Source organism: Cygnus atratus, chromosome 2, assembly GCF_013377495.2.
Source record: "Cygnus atratus isolate AKBS03 ecotype Queensland, Australia chromosome 2, CAtr_DNAZoo_HiC_assembly, whole genome shotgun sequence".
Taxonomy (NCBI): Eukaryota; Metazoa; Chordata; class Aves; order Anseriformes; family Anatidae; genus Cygnus; species Cygnus atratus.
The window spans coordinates 41,578,809-41,604,824 of record NC_066363.1 but is presented as its reverse complement, the minus strand read 5'-3'; the positions used below and the strand labels follow the sequence as shown (position 1 = coordinate 41,604,824).

At 39.8% G+C, this 26,016-nt stretch overlaps 1 protein-coding gene across 7 annotated transcripts in view; it reads right to left on the bottom strand.

Annotated features, from left to right (window-relative positions):
* The window catches only part of LRRC3B (leucine rich repeat containing 3B), a 212,321-nt gene that overhangs the window by 20,066 nt on the left and 166,239 nt on the right, over positions 1 to 26,016 (bottom strand). The window contains exon 2 of one of the 7 annotated variants that reach the window (XM_035556457.2): positions 25,766 to 25,902. The exons of 4 other annotated variants lie outside the window; for them this stretch is intronic. The gene's annotated coding sequence lies outside the window, so the exon portion shown is untranslated. Of the gene's footprint in view, positions 1 to 8,594; positions 8,631 to 24,935; positions 25,072 to 25,765; positions 25,903 to 26,016 lie in introns of those variants that run through there. 2 more of the 7 variants (XM_050708876.1, XM_035556459.2) reach the window with 2 other exon arrangements.

The following is a 26,016-nucleotide window of genomic DNA, read 5'->3' as shown; positions in this document are numbered from 1 at the left end:
AGGTCCTGCTGAGATGGAAACAGCATCTTTGCTTTTTTTTAGCTCTTCCTTTTTTTTCCCTGCTTGACAACTGCACAGAAGTGCTCGTAGATTGGGACTGTTACAGCCATGCTAGCTTAAACAACTGTGCTCAGGCACAGACAACAACTCCACTACTACGTGAACGTGACTGCAGACTAATCCAACTTGCTGTTCTGACACATTAAAACTAGCTCTGAAATCCCTGTGCTGCCTGTAGACACCTCTGTGCTGCCAGCACACAGCCAGGCCACACAGAGGAGAGGGGAGAAGCACAAACAAAACAAAAAATCATGGAGAGACTTCAGTAGTTTAGCCTTAAATACAGGTCTACCAGCAAACTGTGTATATATTTAATAACTACATTCTGCAAAAAACTGGTTTACATTTAAAGCATGTTAAGTGTATCTCTGATAGCTAGAAGGATGGACTCCTACCAGAAAAACAAACAAACAAACAAAACAACAACAAACAAAAGCAGTCAAAAGCAGCTTTGCAGAGAAGGATCCGGGGGTCCTGGTAGACTCCCAGTTGAACAAAAGCCAGCAACATGGCCTTGTGGCAAAGACAGCCAGTGATCTTACCACTGTGTGTAAATATCTGATCGGCAGGAGTAATGAGAACAGAGCCAGACTCTTCTCAGTGGTGCCCAGCAAAAAGGTAAGAGGCAACAGGCATAAACAGAAATACAGGGAATTCCACCTCCTGAACATAAGAAAATATATATATATTTTTTTTAAACCGTGAGAGGTCAAACTTGGAACAGGTTTTACAGAGATGATACAGAGTCTCCATCCTTGGAGATATTCAAAATCCTGCTGGTCCTGAGCAACCTGCTCTAGATGACCCTGCTTTGAGCAGGTAAGTTGAGCTAAGTAAGCTGTCTCCAGATGTGCCCTCCAGTCTGAGCCACTCTGTGATTACTTTCACTTACATCTCTAAGAACTAAAATTCAAGGAAAAATGTTTGAAAGCAGCACAACTTAAGACAGAGATAATTCTAAGCTGTCCAGCACAGCATTTAAGTCCTATTGAAGCATGTTTTTATTTCCTATTTATGTTATACATAGTTGTACGATCTGTGTTGTCTGTACAGATGAGATGCATTTCACATGGCACTTCACTTGCAAATGAGAGTTACGAATGCATACCTTGAAAGCAGAATTTGGCTGTAGAGGTTTGGTATCATTTAGACAGGGTTTACAAAACATCTCACCATTGAGCACAGTTTTCATTATGAATCGTGTGAGTAAAGAAAGTCCAATTACAGATGTCCTATTTTTAAAATATTAATTGTAAGGTGCATAGTGGAAAACATTAATTAAAATTGTGCTGGTTTCCACAACAACAGTGCTTCTTGAGAAATGGTTATACTAGCAAACAAATGTTGAAGATACGGAATTATTGCTCAGTGGCATGATACCGTAAAGTAAATTAGTGGTCTTCTTTTTAACTCATAATAGCATCTTAAAGCAAAGGACCAAATCTGTAAATATTTATTCACTTATATCACTGAATTGTAATCAACAAATTGAGTAAGAATTGACAACATGGTAATGGCCCCTAATAAATATGCATACAGAAAAAGCTTATCTGGAAATTCTTGAGAGGAGATTTTTAAAGTGACAACAAGTCACACATGGCCAAACTTTTGGTAAACAAATTCTTAAGAACCTAATGAAGCAACTAACTGATTTCAATGCATCAAACACTAATTTGCGTGACTACTTTCACACAATCTGTTTTCAGAACGCTGCTGAAGGAAGGGAGGGAGGAAGAAAGTTTAAGCCTTTTAAAAAAGATTTTTGGCACCAAAATGACGCTTAAGCTCACCGAAAGGGAAGCAAAGATTTTCATTCCATTTTCTGCACCCAAATTACAGAACAAAATCAAAAACAGTGTAGCTAGAAGGCTTAAAACAAACAAACAAACAGACGAGCAAATAAAAAGAAACAAAAATCAATAAAACAAAGCAAAACAAACAACGCTGAACTTTGTTCCTACTTGAGTATCATGTAAACTGTCCCAGTGGTTTCAGGGGGAGCTGAACTGAGCCATGGTAGAACAAGCTTTCTAAAATTCCACCTTTTGTTATTAATTTTAAAAAGCCAGCCAAATGGATTGTAACAGGAAATACATTTTTCCATCTTTCACTTACAATCCTGTCTTGGAAAATTTGAGGCCAACTCATGTCCTCTAGAGAAATAGATACAATATGTGCCAAGGGAAAAGAACTCCGCAGGAACAAGCCACCAAGGTTTTCCCTGAAGGCTCCTGTTGGGTTTTGTGGCCTTAAAAGGAAAAAAGGCTTTTTATCCTGCTGGTCCCCAGCTTGCCAAACTGAGAGCCCCCAGGTTGGACATGTTATCTTGTGACCAGGTTCACTGAGGGATCCTCTGTGGCTTTCACTTGCTATCTTCCAGCAGAGCCAGCAGAATTATTTTCATCTCCTGGTATCATTTAAAATTTCTATCAGGATATTTGCTTGAACTAGCAATCTCAGTGGCTCTCAGGAGGCCAGACTGAAGGGGAGTGCAGGTGCTCCTAGATGCTGGAAAAGCAAGAGTTATCACTTCTGCTCTGTACTCCTACAGGTCCAGATGACCTGCAGGTGAGAAGAGGAGCCCTACTGCTGAGCAGTTTTTTTTCCAAGGCAAGGGAGAGTCTCTACCATGGAGACAACCTCCGCACATGGGCAAAGGAGCTACATCATGGTATCATGTAACTAATGCCTTGAAAAAAAAATGCACAATTTCAATTTCTCAATTTTCATGTTTGCAGTAACAGAAAATATCTTTAAAATTTACCAAAGACTGATAGCAGACAAATTCCTTTTAAATGCTTTAAACGATTTTGGTTTACATTTCAAGGCAACAGTTTCAATTTCTACTTCTGTGGATGCTGAATAGGAGTTCCCTTAAGCACAAATCCTAAACAAGGCAGCCCACCAGATACTTATGGCAGCCTTTCCCACAGATGTTACCTCAGAGCATTGGCAACCACTGCCTGCTGCTGCTCATTGTGGGAAAAGGGTGATGGAAAAGAGCAGTTAAATACACAATTCCAGGCAATCATCAGTTGGTGAGATGGGGTTGCCCTTTGTTATTAAAAAATGGTTTAAAAGCATCCCAACAAAAGTGATTGGGACTGGTATAGGAGCATCAATAAGTTTTTATTTCTGTTTTTGTTGTTGTTTTGTTTCGGTTTGGTTTTTTGAGAGAGGGAGGGAGAGGGAGTCCCTTCTGATCATGTGATCATAAGGCTACATTTTAAAAGTCATTGCTTGCAGATTTTGTCCTGGGGGGGTTCACAATTTTCTCTCAAAACTTCCTTCACCCTTCTCCACAAAAAAAATAATAATAAAAAAAAAGTTCACTTTTTCTGGTTAGACTTATTAATTTGATGAACTAAATTAAATCCACTCGAAAAGCTATTTCCTAGAAAAGTTTTCTCTATTTATTTCACTTTTTGTATCTTCATTTCATGTGACAGATGAAAAAAAATGCATACAGAAAAATAACGTAGAAAAGAACAACAGACAAAATATTGCTAGACAGCTGCAAAAACGGAGTAGATGTATGCATGTATGTAGCTTAAGGAAAAAATACAATTGAAGTATCTATGAAACAGAACTAATAATGAGTACTCTGATCTTAAATTTAATCTCATCTGAAATGATTTTTTAAAGCAGCATTCTTAATTCATAGGTCCATTCATAAGAAATGCAGATTTCCAGATAACTCATAAAAATACAGTGTATTCATGCATGACCACGAAAAGTAAGCAAGATTCAATACTATGGTAAAGCGAGGAAATGAAGTGTAAAAACATTTTCCCTTACAGCACCAAATGGGTCACATTCATTTAAGTAAATATTTTGCTGTCTTCAAAGAAGTGCAATCCACGCTTTTTCAAAGCCATGTTTTAGGCGTTGCTTGCAAGCTACCCTACTTTTTTTGGTCTTTATACAAAATTACACACACAAAAAAAAAAAGGCGTTCACATAACACTATCAATGAAATGCCCTTTGCTTTCTACAGATTGTTTGTAAATAACATTTTCTGTCTCTCAAAAAGGTAAAGAATACAATCAGTCAACGTCTTTGTCCATGTCCTGCTCATTCTTGGTATAAACAAATTTCACTAACTTTAGTCAGCAAGTTGTAATGGCATGTGGTAAAACTATGATGTGTACTAAAAACCTGCAAACTTCTTAATCACTAGCAAGATGCAACAGAATATGCTCTCTGAAAAGCACCAATTTCTCAAAAAGCATTTGGATGGCTTCCTTTTTTGAACTGAGACTTAATGCTTCACGTTCAATCCATGCACACCATTTTCTCCTTTTTTTCCCTAAATTCTAAACATTTTTCCTACACTTACTTCTCCTGAGATTCAGTAGTGACAGTTTCTTCCTTACACTCCTACATATATTTTGCACAAGCTGTTAAACAGAATTAGCCCATGCTTCTCTTTCATAGCCTCCATTGGCCAAATTTTTTCTGTAGAATGTCATCCAACAGACTTCACTGTTGCAAAAGCTCAACAGCAGCCAGACTGTTAAATAAAATGGAGAAGGAAAGTAACTGTAAGTGACAGTCCAACATACAATCAGACAGAAGGCTGTCTTTCCTGTGCTCTGACAGACACCAGTAAACTATCCTTAGAAAAATCCCAGTTTTGAATCTCACCTTCCAACTTCTAACTTCTGCAAACACGGCTTGGCAGCCAGGCTGAGGAAAGATTTTGCATACTACGGTCATGCAGGCCTTCCAAACGGCCCCAAGAAGTGTTAACTAGATGAAGACTGGTCCCATGTGGCTAGCAGGAAAGTGGTATGAACACAGCATTTGGAAGACAGGTTGAGAGTGCTCAGTGTTAACTCTTTATGCTGCTTTTAAAGGCTCCATAAAGGCACCACTTATAAGCAGATAACAAAAATAATGCCTGGTATCACTTGGTTGTTGCAGTCTGCACAATACTATAATCTGGGTTAGTTCTAAAGGATACCATCAGCAAGAGCACTGGCTGAGACACCTGCCTAATCACAAAAAAAGATTCTTTATTTACCCTGAGCATAAAGATACTCTTCAAATTCCATGACAGCTCCTCACTGCAAATTCCCCCTTACTGTTCAAAGCCAGCAGACAAAAGTTTGAAAATTGAATTGCCTAGATAAAATAAAGCTTGTAATCTTCATAGACCTAGCAAAACAAAAACATTAATATAAGCAAATACCCCCCACACAAAAAAAAAAGAATTACAAAAAGGCAATATTATATCCTGATAATTCATTCAGCTGCAGTCCACTATGATATTTTTAAACAGTGAATAGGAACAACCAGTTTTAAGGCAACAATCTAAGCCCTAAGTGCTATTTTTTAAAAATAAATAAAAATATCAGCAGAGATACCGAGAAGAAAAAAGTGATATTGGAAAACTGACAGATTCTGGGAGATAAAACAATTCATGTCTGAATGCCCTTCCTTCACCATGCGTTAGGACCACATGGCAAGGGAAGAAAATCAACATGTGGGGCATCTGAAACCCATATCACAGAACAGAAGAAACTGGTGTATAATAAAGAAATAATCCATTATGTAAGTGCTGATTTATGATTAAATCTGGAGGCACACTACTCCTTACTGAAGAGTTCTCTGGTACAGGATCCATGGGGAAAATGGTTTAATTCCCAGTAAAGATGTAGTAAGAGGAGCCTATCTGGGACATATTTAATGCTGTCCTTCATACTGAGGGTGCAATTCCAGGAATAAAGAGTTAGTCACCGAATCTCCCTCCACCACACATCTATTCATCTCTCACTTCTCTTCTGCATATCTTGCTCTCTGGAGACAGGCATTCACACCTTTGGGATGCTGCTAAGTCATGTGGGGACATGCCATGCAGAAAACTGCTCTTTTGCAGAAAATTCCAGGAAATACAGTGGACATCCCACTAGAATTACTTTCTTTACATGGATTTCCATTGTCTGTGAGATGGATATCTCTGGTGGTTTCACTACACTGCGCTCCTGAACATAAGCACGACTCTGGTTCTGCACACCCTCACTTTTCTAATGCATACTAGAAATGGGCAGAGAATATTCTACCTGTACTGCACACACTGTGAAGCCCAGTGGAGGCATAAGAAAAAAGATAAATGATGTTTAGAAACGGTTTAGTCACAGGAACCCTTTTTTTCTTTTTTGGTAAAAGAAACTTCTCTGTGGAATTACAGTCTATCCTGAATGCGGTAAACATTTCTGGTTAGCTCTCTACAAAAACCCACCCAAGAATGGGTGCAACTATCCAGTGAGGGAAGGGAATGAGTCATCAGTCTGCAAGCTGAACAACAGACCAAACTGTAGATACAGACCAAGGTAAGCTTTATAATGAATGGAACACCAGTTTCTAAATGACACCTCTGGAGAAAGCAGTGTAGGACAGCAACTCGTAAACACACCTACCTAGCTTAGCTTTAAAAAACAAGAGGGGGAACCCAGTGGACCACTTAAAGCAAAACTCCATGGAATCCAAGGGGGAAAATCTCCCTGAAAAATGTGGAAAGCAGCTGAAGAAGTTCAATTCCAGCAATACACACCTCTGTAACTAATTTGGTCAAGCATTGTGTCCTATGTTCTTACAAGTGTCATAAATATCAAAGATTAGGAAAATGTCATTCTTTAATAAAAAATTACTTCTAATTAATGTAGAACTCTCAGTTTTAGCCCTGCTAGGATTAGTACAATTTTCCTCACAGAAGGAAAAAAAATGACTATAGTGCTAATGCTCTCTCATTTTATATTGAAGAAGTTTCTTTGGCTAAGCAAAGACAGCAGACTCATGTAAAATGAGAATGCTTCCCACCAACCACACGGATAAAAAAGGCTCAAATTCTCTTTGCAGTCTTGCTGGTCTAAATGCAAATAATCTAGTCAATAACTTTAGATTTCCACCAAAACAATTGAAAGCAAAACACATCCCAAGAGATCTATAGTCTGATTACTGATGATAAGCTGAGAGAGCACAGCCCCAGCTGCTCAATATTACACCAAGAAAGAGGTGGGAAGGTTCAGAGAAAACTGCACATATTGGTTTCACTTCTATTCACAATTTACCCCTGCTATTTCACTCACCCACTCTCTCTTCACCAAAGCATGAAATGCCAGTTGCTTAGATTTATGCTGTTCAGTATTCAGCTACTGCCATCACAAATTACTAAGTAAATTAGCAAAATGCCACCATTCCACATAATAACTTCATGCTAGCCAAATGTATATTTTTGGATGCTTCACTGCCCTCTCCAACTCGTCTGCCCTCCCGCCTCTGAACAAGCCACAGCACCTGCACCAAGTCGCAGCTCTTGCTCCTTCCCCAAGGCAGCATGCTCTTCCCTGAAGACCACTGTGGGTGCACTACACACCATGGGTACTTTTCCCCCAAAGCCCCACCTGTGCCAATACCTTTCTGAGCGTTGCATCCCATGAATTACCCCTTTAGTTACTGCATGCTACATAGACCATGCTCACCACCCTCCTTTGAACCCTATTTGTAACCAGTAGATGGCTGCCTGAGTTAGCTTAGTCCTCAGTGAAGGAAAGAGAATAGGAAGAAGGAAAGCCTGGGAATAGGGACCTTATCTATGTTTTTCAGGAAACTTCCTCACCCAGTGACTGCTGGCTCAGACACAAGATTCACAGGTTTAATTTTGGTGGCTTTCTCCCTGCTAATACTATTTTAGCTCAAACATGTTGCAGCACATTGTGCGCTGACTGTGCTAGCCTGGGTACGGTGAAAAAGCTCAAAACACACTGGTAGGAAAAGTGAGGACTTCATTAAGAAAAAAATAGATACACTGAGTGCTCAAAACTGGGCAGTAGAGGATGATATGCTATGTAGGGACTTCCAACATACACCAGCAGGTCCCAAAAAGGATACAGTACTACATTTTTGTATTGATACCTCCAAACCAATGCTTCAACAAATTAATAAGAAGGTAATTTTGAAGGACATAAAGACTAGTTCCATTCCTCTCCAATCTGGACGTGCTTTTTTTACCTACTCCTTTTTAAGGTATCTCAGCTTCCATCTCTGCTTCATGGCTTCTAATCCACTCGTTCCTAATTTTAAGTATTTGCGGCCTGGAAGAGTTAGAAACAAGGGGTAGGTGATGAACTGAAGGAACAAACAGTGGCTGTGCAGGAAGCCCACTGCAGGAGCTGGACCACCTCACTGGAGGGCAGGGTGGAAAGCAGCCAAGGGATGTCTCCCTCCTGTTCATGAAAAGACAAGGGGCTGTGAAAGGTTGTTTTCCGACCAGATTGCGGCTGTATCACACCTACCACGCAGTGATCTAGAGCACCCCTGCCACACACACAATTAAATTCCGTCCAGCCACTACTGACCACCCCCAGTGCACAGCACATGGCACGCTTTAATTTAGCATTAGCAAAATAGCAATAGCCCCTGGAGAGACTTGGATTTAATTCCACACCAAAATATATGTTCAGTATACTGGAAGCAAAGCAGCACCAGCGAATGATAATTATTAATTGTCAGCCTTTTGATCATTTTCATACCTATACCGACTGTCTTGGAAAGGATAGCTCCTCTTCCCCAACAGGATTACAGTAACAATATTTTTCTGAAAAGGAAGAACATTTCAGATTGCAAATGTTAGCTCTATATTTCCTTTCTAAACTGTTCATATTCTGGAAGCAGAGGAAACAAAATTTCGATATGTAAAAATGCAGTTCAAATATTTTCAGCAGCCCAGCAAAATCCTCTTGCACACATTCTTGAGAGTTAAAAAACAGATCCGCTGCGAGGCACAGCATGTACCTCATGGCACCAGTGCAGATTTATGCTCCTGTTCTCTGGGAAGTCACTGCTATGTAAAAGGATATGATTGGCTTTACAGGTCAAGGTAAAATCCATTGCCCTGGAACAGACCGAAAATGGAAAACAAATCTAGTAGTCTAAACGCATAGAGCTACTGGAAGGGTTTCAGAGATAGGGTACATCGCTGATTTATAAAGTTTAAATGGCACAGTCAATTCCTTTCTTTGCATGCTCCTCCATTTGACAACTTCGCATTTTGGTTTATATTTTCCTTGCTTTTCAACCTTTTTGGAAACACCCACAAAGGGAAAAGATGTCACATTTCCCCTGGAACAAAATTGGCTTATGACACACTGTATAATTCCAAAAATACATAATGTATTAATTTGACACACTCCTGTCATCAAGACTAATTTCTAATACCTTCTTTTCCAGATACAATTAAAGTAATTCTCCGCCTCAGCCACCTAATTTGTATCACTTGCAGAGCGAGAGTTTCTTCCCACTCTCCCCAAGGACCTTCACATATGAGATCCTAAAATCAATGGGGAGAGGTCTGCTGGAGCCTCTTATTGCACTTAGTATGTTTTCACCCCAGCAAGTCACTTTTACTGAGAGCTGCTTTTCCCAGCCAACACGTCGTATTTTTCCCCCCATCTTTTCTTGACTAATTTTTCCATCTTTTTCTGTGCATTGGTGTTTCCCCAACCCTTATGTTTCAGTTACCATTACCTTGGTTGTGCTTTCTGGATCTCTGCGTCCTACCTCATTGTCAGCACCAGACTATCATGCCTGCTACAAATTATCTAAAATTTTAAGAAGGATGACAGCAGTGATCCTGTACAACACTCTCCAATCCTAGAAGTCCTGTCTGGCAACTGCTCAGGTAGATGCATAAAACCTAAATGTGGCATTTTCTGTAAAACAGTGTGCTTCTGCTATATAAACTTTATGTCTTTCTACCTTCTCTAGATTTACAGAAGTTACTCTTCTGATATAAAAAGTCAGGGACAGAGGGAGATGGGATATCTGTATATACTAAAATGCTGGATAAAGTCTTCTGGGGGACAATTAAGTATATAGTCTGTATCAGAGATCCACCTGCTCATGGGTTTGTGAGTTATACACCAGCTCAGACAAGTTGCCATTTCACCTTCACAACAGACCTCACTTGGTTAAATATTACATGTATCTAGCAGAAAGCAGAATTACTGCCCAAGGCACCATTAAAATGCAAAAGACCTTTTTTTCTCCGTTTTTTCTGCTTCCCATAATACTGAGCTACCCCTGCAGTGACCTAAGATGAGGTGACAGCTGACTCGGAGGGGACAGACACAGCACTCTCAGCGGCACCACAGGCAGTGCTGTCACAATCTGACCTGGCAGCTCTGTCCTTCCCTTATCTGCCTCATCACATATCTTTTGCTCCCTTGCATCCCCTAATTAAACGTACACACACATCAAATGACCTGTTGCTTTTTTTTTTTTCCACAGAATGTCCAAACATCAAATTCCCTGGTTTCAGAGTTTGATAGAGCATAGAATAACAGGAGGAGACCCCAAAACACAGGAAACACACCCCAAAGAGTAGCCTGATGTTGCTGACATCAGTCTTGCCTCTCTACATCAGCTCTCAATTAAACTACCAGAAGAAAAGGAAGCTTCCCAGAAATACAGATACTGGCCATTATTTTTCATAGCCTTCTATACACAGCCATTTGCACTTGTGAAAGACAACTCCAAAACATTATTCTGACTCTATGCATCACCAAATCAAAACAGTGAAGGTAATGTACCAGCATACTCCCTTTGCACTGCTTCCTTTGACCATTCAGAGATGTCTGTGAAAAACACAAACCAATATTTTAGGCTGGTTATTAGGAGAAATTTCTTTGCTGAAAGGGTTGTGCGGCATTGGAACAGGTTGCCCTGGGAAGTGGTTCAGTCACCATCCCTGGAGCTCTTCAAGAAATGCCTAGATTTAGAACTTAGCATGGTCTAGTTGCGGACTTTAGTACTCGGTTAACTAGGAATAGATGATCTTAGAGGTCTTCTCCAACCTGAATGATTCTATGATATTCATAATTTTAAAGATTCCCTTTCCATGTCCTCTGTCATTGTGTTTTGCTCATGGTCTCATCATCAAAAATCAAAACACCATTCACTGTCATGAATCTGCATACCCTGCATATAAAGGAAAATCTTTTTGGATCCGGTCCCAGTGACCTGGCTGTGTCACGTAAGAGGTTAGGAGGCAGGGTACCCTATAGCAATCTTATGAGTTCTGACTGCAAGAAAGAGGTGAAAGCAAAAACAAGTGCTGGTAGCTGCTGAGGACACCTGTGGATTAACTCCATAGCATTGCATATGTGGGCTGAGGTTGATTGTGCTTTTCCTTCCCACGTGCCTGGTCAAGCAGGCCAGCTAAATGCACACAGTACTGGCATGGAGATTTGATGTTGAATGTGCTCTTTATACCATATACATTAGCTAGTTCTACCAAAAATACCTTCAATTCTGTCCAACACAGAACAAATAAATGGAGCTAAAGGCCACCACCAGGCTTGAGAAAATGGCCCTGACTTGGGCAAGAAGCTCTAAAAGAAATAGGAAAGGCTGGAAGATGTCTTCATAGAGTCAAACAGACTCTTAGTCATGTCTTTGTTAGCAACTGCTGTTCTTCTGCTAACTTTGCACAACAAGGTATGTTTGATGCATGATTTTTCAAAAAAATAATAAAAAAAAAGAAATAAAAATCATTTTGTGGCTTAGGCTAGTAAAGCTATAAAAGCCAAAAGCCTCAGACTATAGATTATCCTTTGGTCTACTTCATTATGCACCTTGTGTGGCAAGTTATTATGGGAAAATTTTACCTAATTAAATTTATTATGTTTTGATTTTTTTTAACTTATTTAATTAAAAACTTCCCAAATTATGTAATTTATTATAGCATGACCATTGTTAATGAAGCTCACAAAAGGTACTGTTGGATAACTTCATGTAAAGGTGATGAAGCAGAGCAGAATGAGGGATTATGTTTTCAGAATTCTGATGCAAAAAAAGCCTGAAATAAATGCAAGTTGTGAGCATTTGGAACAGAGTTTTCATTGTAATTATTTCAGACTGCATGCTGATTGCAAAAGATTAACATAAATAGGAGTTGTTATTGCAGAGGTTTCTATTCTTGCTAGGAAATCCCTTGAATATAGGAAATGGAATTAAAAACATGAAGGCTCTGTACCACAGCATCATAATTTCTGTTCTATTATTTTTTCTACTTAGATATACCAAAATAAAACATAAATAAAACATCTTCAGATGTCCTTGAAAGAGAAACACCACTTTTCTCCAGTAACATGACAAAACATCAAGATATAACCTCACAGCCCAGGAGCGAGCATTTTGGCAGATACTTGCTCTTCCCTCCCAGAAGTGCCCTTACATTACATGGCATGAGGCTACCCTCCAGAGCCTACAGTTCTAGCTGCAGGCCATGTAGTCAGTGCAATAAAAAACATAGCAATTAGCAGCTTTTAACTTCCTCTCCCCTCCATTCACAACAGCTAATTGGACACATAAACAATTCACATCTAATTTCAATTATTTTCTACTCCCTTTCCACATTAAGCAGTGGCAAAAATTAATGTACTACAATGCATTTAGTCTGGAAAAATAAAAGTCTTCTTTCTGATTTTTTTTTTTTAATAAAAAACAGAAGTAGATAAAAATATCTGATGATGGTACTGGAATCATGTATAATACATCTCATTACATCGTTACTTCACTTTTTATAATTTGCCTTGTTGTATCACTAGGTTCACAATGTACAAAAACCAGGAAGAAAATTAAATGGCTTAAGGCTGGGTTCTTTGAATGTATGATGAGGTCTATTACTGTAACACTGTTGGTTGGTTGGTTGGTTGGTTTTAACGAGAATTAGACATCTATCCAAGCTCTTTGGTTATTTGTGTGCCAGCTGTATGAAGTACAGTATCCTCTACACTCGCAGAATGTAAGGGTCAAAGTTGCTACCTGTTCAAAGGAGAGTGGCTACAGTGATCAGCATAATATCTCTCTATAGGCTGCACATTATTTTCTATTGTTCTGTACTAAACATGATACAAATAGGTCATAAGGAGCTTTCCATACATAAACACACCTCCACATATGCTGTCTTGCAGTCTCACAAATGGCATGATGGTCAGCCACACCACAGAATCAGAATCACAGAATCACAGAATCATCTAGGTTGGAAGAGACCTCCAAGATCACCGAGTCCAACCTCTGACCTAACACTAACAAGACCTCCACTAAACCATATCACTAAGGGCTACATCTAAACGTCTTTTCAAGACCTCCAGGGATGGCGACTCAACCACTTCCCTGGGCAGCCCATTCCAATGCCTAACAACCCTTTCAGTAAAGAAGTTCTTCCTAATATCCAACCTAAACCTCCCCTGGCGCAACTTTAGCCCATTCCCCCTTGTCCTGTCACCAGGCATGTAGGAGAACAGACCAACCCCCACCTCTCTATAGCCTCCTTTAAGGTACCTATAGAGAGCGATAAGGTCTCCCCTGAGCCTCCTCTTCTCCAGGCTAAACAGCCCCAGCTCCCTCAGCCGCTCCTCCTAAGACTTGTTCTCCAGACCCCTCACCAGCTTCGTTGCCCTTCTGTGGACTCTCTCGAGCACCTCCATGTCCTTCTTGTAGTGAGGGGCCCAAAACTGAACACAGTACTTGAGGTGCGGCCTCACCAGAGCCGAGTACAGGGGGACAATCACCTCCCTAGACCTGCTGGCCACACTGCTTCTTATACAAGCCAGGATGCTGTTGGCCTTCTTGGCCACCTGAGCACACTGCTGGCTCATATTCAGCTGCCTATCAACCAGTATTTCCAGGTCCTTCTTGGCCAGGCAGCTTTCCAACCACTCATCTCCCAGCCTGTAGCGCTGCTTGGGGTTGTTGCGCCCCAGATGCAGGACCCGGCACTTGGCCTTGTTGAACTTCATACAGTTGACCTCAGCCCATCAGTCCAGCCTACCCAGATACCACCACTGGCCAGACCCTAGACCTTCACCCATCTGCCTGGAGACCAAGGGCCTGTGAGCATCTTCTCTTTATATTCTTCAGCCCCATGTTTGCTCTGTACTGGGTGGTGCCAGAAGCAGGTCAGCCCTAAGGCCAGTTTTCTTGGCCCGGGGAGGAACTCTGCTACCTCAGACTTGCTGTGCTGCAGGGCCATCACACACCAGAAGATGGAGTTGGGACTCCGGGCACCGCCACTGCCCGCCCCAACCAGGAGATGGGCCTGGCCCCTTCCCAAAAGACATCACGCTGAGAAGGAGGGAGGTCACACTGTGGCCAGGAGCTTGAACACTGCCATGGAGCATGTCTGTCTCACAGCACAGACACTGCTGTTGTGCCTAGCAAAGGCAGTTTTAGTAGCAAGCTCCACTGACAGCATAGCACATCTCATAGTCCAAATTTGTCCCTCTGTTTCAATGTTATGAAACAGTTCCATCGACTGCAGATCGGGTACAGCTTTAAAATAAAATGTACTAGCACAAAAACAGCAGCCCTGTCTAACATTTACAGAGAGACTTTCAGCGCAGCGGATCTCATGAGATTTTTTTTTTTTTTTAAGTCTTTCCAAGCCAACTGTATAATGCCACAGGTTTTCACAAGTGTAGCTAAGGGCAGAGTTTGGGTCCCTGCACATATGATTTCTTCTAGTCACTACTAACTGCAAGGGATAAGCTGCTGACAGAGCACAAACATTACAGAAAAGGGGAAGATCTGTTGCAGTGGCAGAGGGATTCACCACAAGCAGGACACAACCACTGGGGTTTCAAAAAAGAGGGAATGAACGATATAAATAAGAGAGAATTGCTCCTTCTGGAACACAGAACAGTAGGGTTGCAGCAGAAATTTTACCATACATGCAGAGGGGAAGGAGGATTTATGGGCACAATTACAAATTCTGCAAATCCTTTCCAAAGGACTGTCCTTGAAAGAGTGAAGCAAGATCCCTATCTCCCCAAACCAACTACATCACAGGGCTCGGCAGGAATAAAATGCATTGTACAGCTGTCACTTTTATCATTTTAAACAGAATCTTGTTTTAGTAGCCTGTCAGATGACAAGGGTAGATATGAATTCAATTGATAATACTGAAGACCAGAAATAGTTATTTCAAATATTTTTATATTGCAAGTTAGAAACAATACTTCACTTCCCATTTGGATTTATGGTGTGTCCAAATCAGTATGATTATTATCCATTCCTAAGGTGCTTTCATTATGATTTTGCATACAACTGTCACAAACTGAGACAGCATGCACATTAAATCTGCACTTATATCTGCTATGGTTTACACCCACTTTAATCAAAGCGACTTCAGTGAGCTCAGATTTATGCAGGTTTACCTCAGATCTCTAAGCACAAGTGATTCTCAAGCAAGAAAAGCAATACTGATGTTTCCAAAACAAATAACGATCTAATGACAAATGGGAACACCTCTGAACAACCCCAGTCTTGGATTTGAACCTATAGACTTTCCTGTGCCTCCTCTTCCCCATAAAAAGCCCCTCTGAAGGTGATACCTTTTAGACAGGGGAAAACATAGCTTTCAAAAAGCAGCAGCAATGAAAAGCAAAGAGAGAAAGATAAAAAGAAAATAGTAAAAAGGTTAGGGACTGTAAACACTCTCATAAGTGTCCAAATATTTGCAAGGAAAATTACACAAAGTTTACTTTTGATTAACTCACTACACTGCTATACTACAATAAAACATTTCTTCATCCTTGATTAGGAAACACAGAGGTGCTGCTTTTGTTTAAGCCTTCTGAAGACTCTTCTAAACTACCACCTGAGAATACCTTACCTTCTGGTTCAGAATGGCCATTTTCCCTTGAGAAAGGAAAGACATACACCTCCCATTTCAGACCTCCTAAGCTGACTCGCATCTTCCAGAACTATTTTTCTTGGTTGTGCCAACATCTCTGATGGACTTTGTTCTTTAAACATGACTCTGGTCCAGAGAAAATTGGAACAAAGATTTACAAGGTCGGGACAGGGGAAAGAAACACCTGGCAAGTTACAGATTTTAGAACCTCATTGCACATCTATCACAGGGGACTCCCTCACTACTGAGATCAGTGAAAGCTCACCCATGCACCCTCCCCAAAACCACGCCACTAAGGGAAAAGATTTGAGCACTTTTCTCAGTAAGGTTTTAGAGGAGATCTCCTGGAGCCCTGAATTAGAACCTTGTGCAAGCCACGACAACTAAAACATCTTCAACTCATACTGCCAAAACTCGTGTTAAAAACTCAAATGGAAATATTCTAGAGCACAGTAAGCATAGTTTGGCAGCAGCAGGTACTGACAACAGGTCATGATTCCCTTTATACTTTGGACCAGTCACACATCCAATAAAAAACTCCTCGTTTATAGAAAAGTTCAGCCTTTAACTTGATTTTTAAGATGCTAACTTCTCAGGGAAGCCTGTGGCTCTGAGCCTTTTACAGAGAGACAGAGCTCCTGTCCGAGAAGCTTTCCTGGGATTAGGGGCTCCACAGCTTGCCCCTTGTACCAGTGTCTATGCGTCAGCCCTGACTAATCCCCATGCCCTGTTTACACCCAAAATGACAGTTTTCCCTGGGACCAGGAATACACCTCCAACAGGCCTGCCAAGAAAATAACTCTAGGCTTAACAAGGAAATGTTTTACCATTAGCAGGAAGTTTTATCTTTTACCTCCTGGCGGAGATTTACAAATCTTACATAAAATGTTTCAGCATGCCCTGATACTTCTGCCCTCCTTTTCTTTAGCCATGTCTTCTTACACAGGTATTTGATGTGGTACATCCCCCTCAGGTCTTCATAGACAGTACTGCCCTCTCATCCCACCCCTAAAGCTGACAAATGCAAGCCCACTCCAAGGAATACTGACCCCATTGCATCTGGTTGATTATTGCTAAGAAGCTGGCTTTTATGTTTGGTTGGTTTGGGCTTTTTTTCTGGTGATGGCGTTGTCTTGGTTTTTTTTTTTTTTTTTTTTTTTTCCCTAGATGGGCAAAGAAATGGATTTTTGCCTTCAAAGGAACCTGCACTTCAACAGAGGTCAAACGTCTAATTTAAAAAGCCAAGGCTTTCACCAGCAAGAGGAACTACAGCACAGTGTAAGGACCCAAGACGAACTTTTAATGTCAAGCAGAGTCCCTGGAGTAAAAAACTGTTCCCCAAAGCAGCGTTCAGGCATGCTCATAGGTGCATCCCACCCTTGTGACAGCAGGGCTCACCGCCCATTTACCCTTACAATGCTGAAATCAAGCCTCCAGCATCACTGCTGCTGCAGGGCAGCAGGTTACCTGACTTTCAGCCCTGTGTTTTCTTTGCTTGTTACCACAGTTGTAGTAATAGTAAGTAACAGAATAGTAATTTTCTTCTTATCATATTTGAGGAATTCAGTGTTCCTCTCTAAACTGAAAAAGCAAAGGCTATGGCACAGGAAACAGGTTTCAGTGGGTTTACACAAGGAGATTTTTTTTTCCCATTCTGGTGTGAAAATGATGAACAGATAATAAAGTTTACATGTTATTATACAGATTTTGTTTTGGAAGTGAAGATGCAGAGCACTTATTTCTAATTTCCTTTTTTCCAGGTTCATTCTTTATTTAGTAAGAACTATAAAAATCTCTTGATAAAGTAATATATTCAAGACTAATAAAATCCAAGTACAAAATATTTTCAAAGACAGCTTAGGTACAATTATTAAGTTGTCAAATAAAAGCATCTAGTCTAAGTTATATTGGAGGAGGGACAAAGTTTACAGCCGATTTCTCAGGCCAAAACGGAACAATTTCCAGGAGCAAGTCTTCTATCCAAAAGTGCCTCTAGGAAACACCACAAGCAGCAAGGTGTATGGGTGAAAACAGTGAAGAAAAGAGTAGGCAACAGAAGCCCACCCCTCACTAATCTCTGATTTTCACTACGGGAAACCTTCCACCTTAGCAGTCAGCCTCCATTTACTCACACCGATTGACCCCAACATGCTCAGTATCTGTATCTGTAAGTAAAATGCTTATTTTTTTCCTTTTCCATTTTTTTTTTCCTAGACAGGAATATTGAAGTGCATTTCCCCAATACCTGGTCCTTAGAAGTTAAATCTTCCTCTGTTGGCCATGATATTTAAGTGACTAAAAAGTTATCTTGTCAGTGCCCTTTACCTGCAACTCTGTGCTCTAAAATTAAGAAATAACAGGGTCAGAAGGGCTGAGACTGAATGCTTGTAGAGCTCCATTAGCTCCTGCATACACACATCACATTTGCATTTACAAATATGCTGCTTCTACTACAAAACAGACATTTATTAAATTCAGCAGCATTTTTAACCATATATTTTATATATTTTTAGAAGAAAGATACTAATCATATATATTTAACTGAGAAAACAGCAGACGCACAAGAAGTTGGGATGGGTACTTGATACAGTAGTCAAGTGAATGGAAGAACACAGGGTCACAGAATCAGCCCCTTGTTCCCAATTGCTTTGCACTAATGAAGTTAATGACTGATGCTGCATGGAGCGAGTGGAAAGCACTGTTCTGCAAGCCTGAGAGCATTTTAGTCTGTTTGCAAAAGCCCAAGTGACTACACAGGATTCAAAGCTGCAATCCACAGCTTTTAGAACCAGAATTTAAAACTAACAATTTTAGCATACAGGATTAAAATTGCTCTATTAAAACACCAAAAAAACAGGACACAATAACTACAGTCAGCAAGACTCTTTTGGGGAACCTATGGAAGGCCACAGCTTACCCACTCTGTGTCTCTACAGAAGGAGGAAAATAAAGGAGCTGTGCAACCTGCAGCATCCTCATTTACCTAATTTTTTCTAATGATTCCCCAGCTAACCCAAACACCCATAAACTTCTTAAAGCAATATACTTATCATCAAAGCATTGTTTCACAAGTTGTGCATGTTGCAGTGAAAATATTAAGACAAAAGCACATGAAGATGACAGTGCATGGAGAGAATTTCTCCCCGGGAAGGCTACATTCAGCTCTGGAGAAGGCACAGTCTGTCAAAGTGTGCTTGTGTGCCACAGTGACACAGCTATACTGAAAGTCAAAAATTGAATGATATTTTTACACAATCTCATTTATGCCAAGAAGCTTTTATTGGATCTAATCTGCAGTCTGATTTCATATCAAGAAAGGCACCAAGCACAACAATTTTTTGTCTGTAAATAAAATAAATCCACATTCGTGAACTGGAAACAGTAGCAAAGGTGTAACAGCAAATAGCAAATTACCAGTCTACAAGAAAGAGCCGTTCTCAGGCAACAAAGACAGCAGGCAAGAGGGTATGTCAGCTACTGCTGCACAAACCAGATCAAAAGAGCAGCACACAGCTGATATGTCCATAGCTCTTCATGCAGCATGACAATGAGAAGGGCTGAGATAATCCTAGACGATGCAACAGCATGGATTCAATTTTTAACAGATTCATGCAAGCATTTTTTTTTTTTTTTGTTCACCACCGAGGGAAGTTGCAATGCTACTGACACCGCACAGTTGACTGTTGTTGTTCAATGTGTTAAAAAAAAACCTGCTATAATTAAGGGAATTGCTTGGCCTCTGTCCATTTTGTTCCACACTGCTGCCTCACACTTGTTTAAAGAACTGAGAAAATTTGTTGAAAATGTGGCAGATAGTGGGAAAAAAAAATGTTACGCTTGACTGGTTCAAATTAGGCAGTATTTGTACAGATGGAGCACCTGCCGTGACTGGCAAGAAGAACAGTCATGTCGCTTTGCAAGAAAAGTTTTTGGATCGAAAGTTATTGAAATACCATTTGTATCCATCAAGAATTTTTTCTGAGCCAAAGACTGAGGTTTCTTACATGTCTAAATCCTGTCATCTCTTACTCTAGCAAAATAAGTATTTATGCATGAGAGCTGCCAATAAGCATACCATGTAATTGATGAAAATGATGAGCAGAATACATATACAATATCTTCTGTCAAAGGGCAAAAACTGTGGAAGATTCTGAAAACAGTGAATGACCGATACAATCTCTAGAAATAATTAACCTTTCAATGCCAAGTCTCCTTAAGAACAAAAACGGGATTAGAAATCTGGTCTGCACAAACATGACATCTCAGCTTAACAGCCTCAATATGCACTTACAGGTAAAGGATTGTCCATTAGTTGTATGTTTTCATCCATGCGCTGCTTTTAAATCAAACGTGAGATGTTTTTACTCAATTCGAAACGGTGTGCTTAAGAAATTTGCAGCCTTTGAGAGGTGAAGTTCTGGGATTTACTGTGATACGATGTTTCTGGAGTTGTTTCATTCTTAGTTAGAAGGTTGTAGAAAAGAACAATTTCCCATTCATACCCCTTTTTGTAATGTCATTTGAAACAGTCTGGAATTTCTCAGCATTAACAAGGAGGAGATATTCTTGCAGCAACACAGTGAAGATCTATACTTTTATATGCAGAACAGAACTAGACACACTCAGAGAACAGCAAAATCCGAAAATGAGTACTGAAAGAAGTTTCCCTCTGACACATGCCTTCCCTTTTAGTGCTTCCGCAGATTAGGAATGACACATATTCATGAACAGTAATATCCTGTTATAAACTTGTTAAAAATAGACTGTTCAAAAATCACCAATTTTCATCTTAATGACTTTGTGTCAACAAAGCTGGAAACAAGGGCGAAAAAAAGGATGTTCAGGATCTCTCACACTATTTGAAGGTTGCAATGGCAGCTGTACTCTGTTCACTTCAGGAAAAAAAGAACTAAGGGTCATTCTCTTTTTCGACAGTAATAATGATAAATGATGTTTAACAATACAGAGAATCAAGATAAATTTTAAAGACCATTTACAGCATATCTAGGGAAAAATAAAACAAAAAACACCAAACTACCAAACCCTAGCCACACTTGCTAAAAGACCAAGCCTTGTAAATTAGTGATTCCTGGCCCTGTGAGCAGCCTCCTGCCTTTGACTATCTTCCCTCTTTTTGAACTCCTAAATTTGCAAATATCTATTCAAATTTTTTCTTCTTGGCAAATACCATTTTCTTCCTGGACAGAGAAAAATATAAGAGCACATACCCATTTCAAAATAAAAACTTCAAACTAAAAATGTATTACAGAATCTGTTTTTAGATGGGTATGAAAATCTGTTTGTTTCTTTTTTAAAGGTAACTGTATTTAAAAAAATGCATATATACTGTTATGGGAAGAATTAAAAAATAATTCAAATGGAATTCTAAATGGAATCATTTTTCATTATCCAACGTAATAAAAATAGGCAAAAAGTCAAGAATGTAAACACACAGCTTACATTTTTGTGGTTGTTTTTAATGTTCATAAGCCAAAGTTTCATCAATGAAATATATAACGACCATTACTTCATTTACCACATACAATCTAGCAAGCAACTTCATAGAAGATTTTTGTTGCAGTTCCTCTTCTAATAAGAAGGAGCACTTGCCTAAAACAAATCTCAATATACGTCATACATTTTGTTCTTTAGGGAAGAACAGTACTTGCACAAACTGAAACTTGTACACCCAGTGCTTTTGTTTATTTTTAATTATGATGTTTTTTGCAATAGCAAACAGCATTGATTCATTTGAATGCCCAAAGGCTTCACCCTTTGCAAAGGCTGCATATTATTCACATGCAATTAGATTTGTATATTTTTAAAATATTACAAAAATACTTCATATGAAGTACGTATGGAAGAAAATTCTATCCAGGCAATACACATTTTTAATCTAGATAAGTGGGAAAAACAAAAACTAAAACAAGCAGACAAACCATGCTTTTCATGTGTCCTATTAACTCCCAGGACAAACCTATAAAGTAGTCCTTCAAGCTCTCTAATGAAATGCTGAATAGCCACAATATTTACATACAAAACAACTTCAGCTAGTATAGTTGCAAAAGTATGTAACCCAATTTTGGTAAACTGGGAAAAAAAAAAGTCTGCCTTTAAAATCAATGCTACTATTTGCTGGAGGAAGGAGGGAGAGGTAACTTTCACGGCAACTTTGACAGAAGAGAAAATGATAACGCCATTAAAACTAACAGCATCCACAAAGCATACCTCTTAGGACAGTCTGTCACCAAGACACACATCTGTAAAAACACTCTCCCAATTCACTGTGGTTGTACATCCAAAGGAAGAAGCAGGAACATGAAGCAGCCCCCAGGAGAAGAACATGCTGTGTCAGACTCCCACAATTTGAGTAGAAGACAGGCTGCTATGCAAGCGCTGCAATGCACAGATTTATACAGACAATATTTTCCAAACAAAAGCTCTATAGAAAATGTAAGCCCATCCCCTGCCCCTTTGATCTCTGCCCATCTACCTTCTACTTTCCTTACACAGTTTCCCTCTCTCAACTTTCTGCTTATTGTTTGTCTCTCCTTTTACTGTATAACCAGACTTTACATTTATTGTTCCTTAAATAATTAAATAGTCTCCATTTGCTTTGCTGCTTCCAGGCTGGAGCAGCAACCCATTTATGTGCTATCAGTCACTTCTATCACCTTTCACTTTCTCTTGTTATTGTACCTTTATACTACTATTTAGCAGGCAGAGATCAACTTTCTTCTTCTTTTCAAAGGGTAAGTTAGCAGCTTTATGAAACTGTTACTAATGTTGGATGAAATGTATTTTAAACACACACTAGGTAGTTGAACTGATCCTGAAAAGCAAGAGATAAACCATGATCAAGTGCATCAAGAACTGTAGTGCTAATTTTCATCTATGTTCAAGTAAATTCCAATTACCCAGTTGAATGTGTCTCTGAAAAGGCCTTTTACCATCACCATTTACTCAAGAGGCATTTTTATCTCCTCTATCTGTGGAGCTGAGACACAAAAAGCTAAGTCTGTTCTGTCGTTCCCTCGGCAAGGCTGAAGCCATCTGAATCTGCCCACCTACAGCATCTTTTCTGAAGTCCCTGGGCAAGCCCCTGGCACAGCAGGGAGCTGAGCCAAAGGGCTGTGCTGCAACCCCACCAACCACTTCATCCTTCAGAAAGGCTAAAGTTAAACATTCTCATTTTCATCCTTATAAAAGTTCACACTGTCCAGAGAGAAATAATAATTAAGCTAGCATTGCCTTTTTCTTGCTGATAGGAAGCAGGACTCAGGAGCTGGGCCAATCCTTATGGTAAAAGGCTTTCCCCATGTCCAGCATTGGAGTCAGCATGGAAAGAAGCTAATGTTAAAAACGAACCTGCTTGCTGAAGGAACACAATAGAACATTTAAATACCCAGGAGAGAAGGAAAAAAAGCTAATTTCTTGTTCAGTAGCAGTAAGGGCTGTGTTCTTCAAAGTTCAACCTAGGTCTCTGTAAAACATGCCCATGCAGGCTACAAACGCAGCCTCATCTACAGGGATAAACAACGCCAGCCACCAGTGGAAAGTACGGACACACGGACACCAGTAACCACAGAAATTTTGATGAAGCAGGAGGATACATCTTTAACCTTTGTGAAGTAACAAGAACCTCCTCCACTGGGGGGTTGGCAACTGTTTATCTAGAGCATGAGCTCAAATGAATCAGTGAGTAAAACTGCTATCACACCATGATGCTTTTTCCCCCGGATGCACGCAGTTCTCTGTTGTGCATCCAGACTAACAAACTGCACCAGGACAGAGGAAGCACAGAAACCCCTTTAGGAAAGGTGCTGGATTAAAACCAGAAGCAGAGATTAAATTCTCCAGATGAGAAGACCTCTGAATTTAATGCTATCTCACCTACACCACATTGGATTTAAGAGTAGATGGCAACCTTATTCATGCATATACTTCAGAGAGTAATCCATTTAAAAATACTTACTGAGTGTGCTGAGAAATTCTTGTATTCTTACTGCTTGGAGTCTCTGTAAATGTATTAACTTTTGATTCTTACCAGCATTGAAGTATTCAACCAAGCCTGCACTTGCAGGAGGTTACTTTTAGTAAATAAGCTAATATTTAAAAAGAGTTGGTCAAACAAGCCAAGGTAAATGCTGTGTGTTCCATGAACTCCAATAATTTATTCTTGGCTCAAAACATCATCCTTTTAAAATAAGGTTCTCTTTAGCATTATAAGTTTCTGAATTTCATAGCTTTGTAAGATTTTTCTTTACCTATACTAAAAAAATGTACTGGATGAAGCAAAACCGCAGATTATTTTGCTAGCCACATAACACTAATTTAATCCACATTCTCAAACCAGGACTGATCCAAAGACCACACATGCAGATGACAACAAGGACCATACTTACATTTAAATCCTGTAAGTGATCACAAATACAATATTCTACACTGAGGAAAAGCTGCTTCCTTAGTCCACCATCTAATTAACTGGAATGGTAACAACACATATTTCTGCACATTTTCCTGCTTCTTAAATTATTCATTTCATTAAAGGGTTTGATACCTTCCTGCCAGTGAAATAATCCCTTGTGTTACTCATATAAATATTCCTACTGAAGAAACAGGAAATTCCTTAAAAGCAAGACTTAGAGGTGCCTTATTATTTAAGTGAACATCTAAAGGTGACTCTGTAACAGAAAAATACATTTTCTCTAGGTTTAGACACCCAAGTTTGCACTTTAAATAAGGCTAATTTCATAAGTTTCAATTCTACTGATTGGCGATTATTTCCTGAGTTGCCTTATGATGTGTTTGCTCTGAATTTATCAGGTTCTAATGTGGCTTCAGCATGAGCAGGAGAAGATTCCCATCTTCCAAAAGATTTTAAATAAGGACCCTGTAGAGCACATGGCAGAGACAAACCACAAATGTAACCTTAAACATATTGCTATTGTTTTTATCTGTAGCAAAGCTCTCACTGACTTTACTAGCACATGATTTACTAGTACTCTGGATTGGATCCAGAGTACAAACACATATGCCTATTAAATGATATTTCTATTTTGATTTTGATCTCTCCTTTGAGCCAAAACACACTGATTCTTGATAGCAGCAGCTACAATCCTTCTTCTATTCACTCAGGCCCTGATCCCCAAGATGCTGAGCAGCTTCAACTCACCGCGGGTCAATGGAAAACGACAACCATCCACAGGAGATCGCCTTTCTCAGACTGAAGTCAGCACCGCTTTCACAGCTAACCTCAGAGAAACCGAGATCAGGGCTGTGACCCAGCCAGCAATAGCTGAATAAATGTGACAGATCTGGACTTAACCCCAAGCTCTTCTACTGGAGCCAAAGCCCTCCCATCAGCACCAACAGGCACGTCCCCACGCGGCACCTATGCTGGAACTATCTGACAATGGGCCCAGTCCCGCTGGCTTGAGTCATCAGAGGATTACCTGTAGGAGTAATCCCAGAGAAACCCATGGCAACTTGCACAAGTCAGGGCTGTGGAATCAGCTAAGCAATCACACCGGTATCATTAATTCCAAGCAAGATACAGAAACTAAACTAGAAAATCAGACTCTGAACGTAGCATAGATTTTGCAAACAAGTTTATTCTACAGCTTAATTACTTTGTTCTTTCCTTCTAAATCAAACTAGAAACCCATTGTGTGCCTGTCCTTTTAATTAAGCTGCTGAGAAAAATACTAAAACACAAGCCATATGAACACTGTGGTTTCATGTTGAAGGCTTTCATAGTTCTGCTTGCGGAGGGGCGTGACACACACCTTGCAATTTCAATGTAAAAATTGTTAGACAGATGACCACAAGAAGAAGTTGCTCCAGATTATTTTTCAGCATTCAGGAAAGGCTATCCTTTAAAATTACTCATTTTCTTTCCCTTGACAAATCTGTAATGTTTTCTCATGGTTATTATTTTTTAAATAATTACAATTGCTTCAAAAGCATTAGCTTATTTTGTCATTTTCATAGACACGTAAATACCTCTGGGCTCACTTCTTTGAAGCAAGCAGTAAACGTTGTTTGTCCGGCTTTCATTCTGACTCTGCAAGTAGTTGGTTTATCCATGCTTTTCAAGTTATTTGGCTCTTTTCATTTCGCTGTCACACCATTTCTGCTCTCTAGGGACATTCAGAAAGACTGGGTGATAACCTGCAGCCTGAACAGCTTTGCCATTTCCTAACGGGCGCTCTAAAAATCTTAAAAAATTGAAAAGGAAGAAGCCGAGAAGAAAA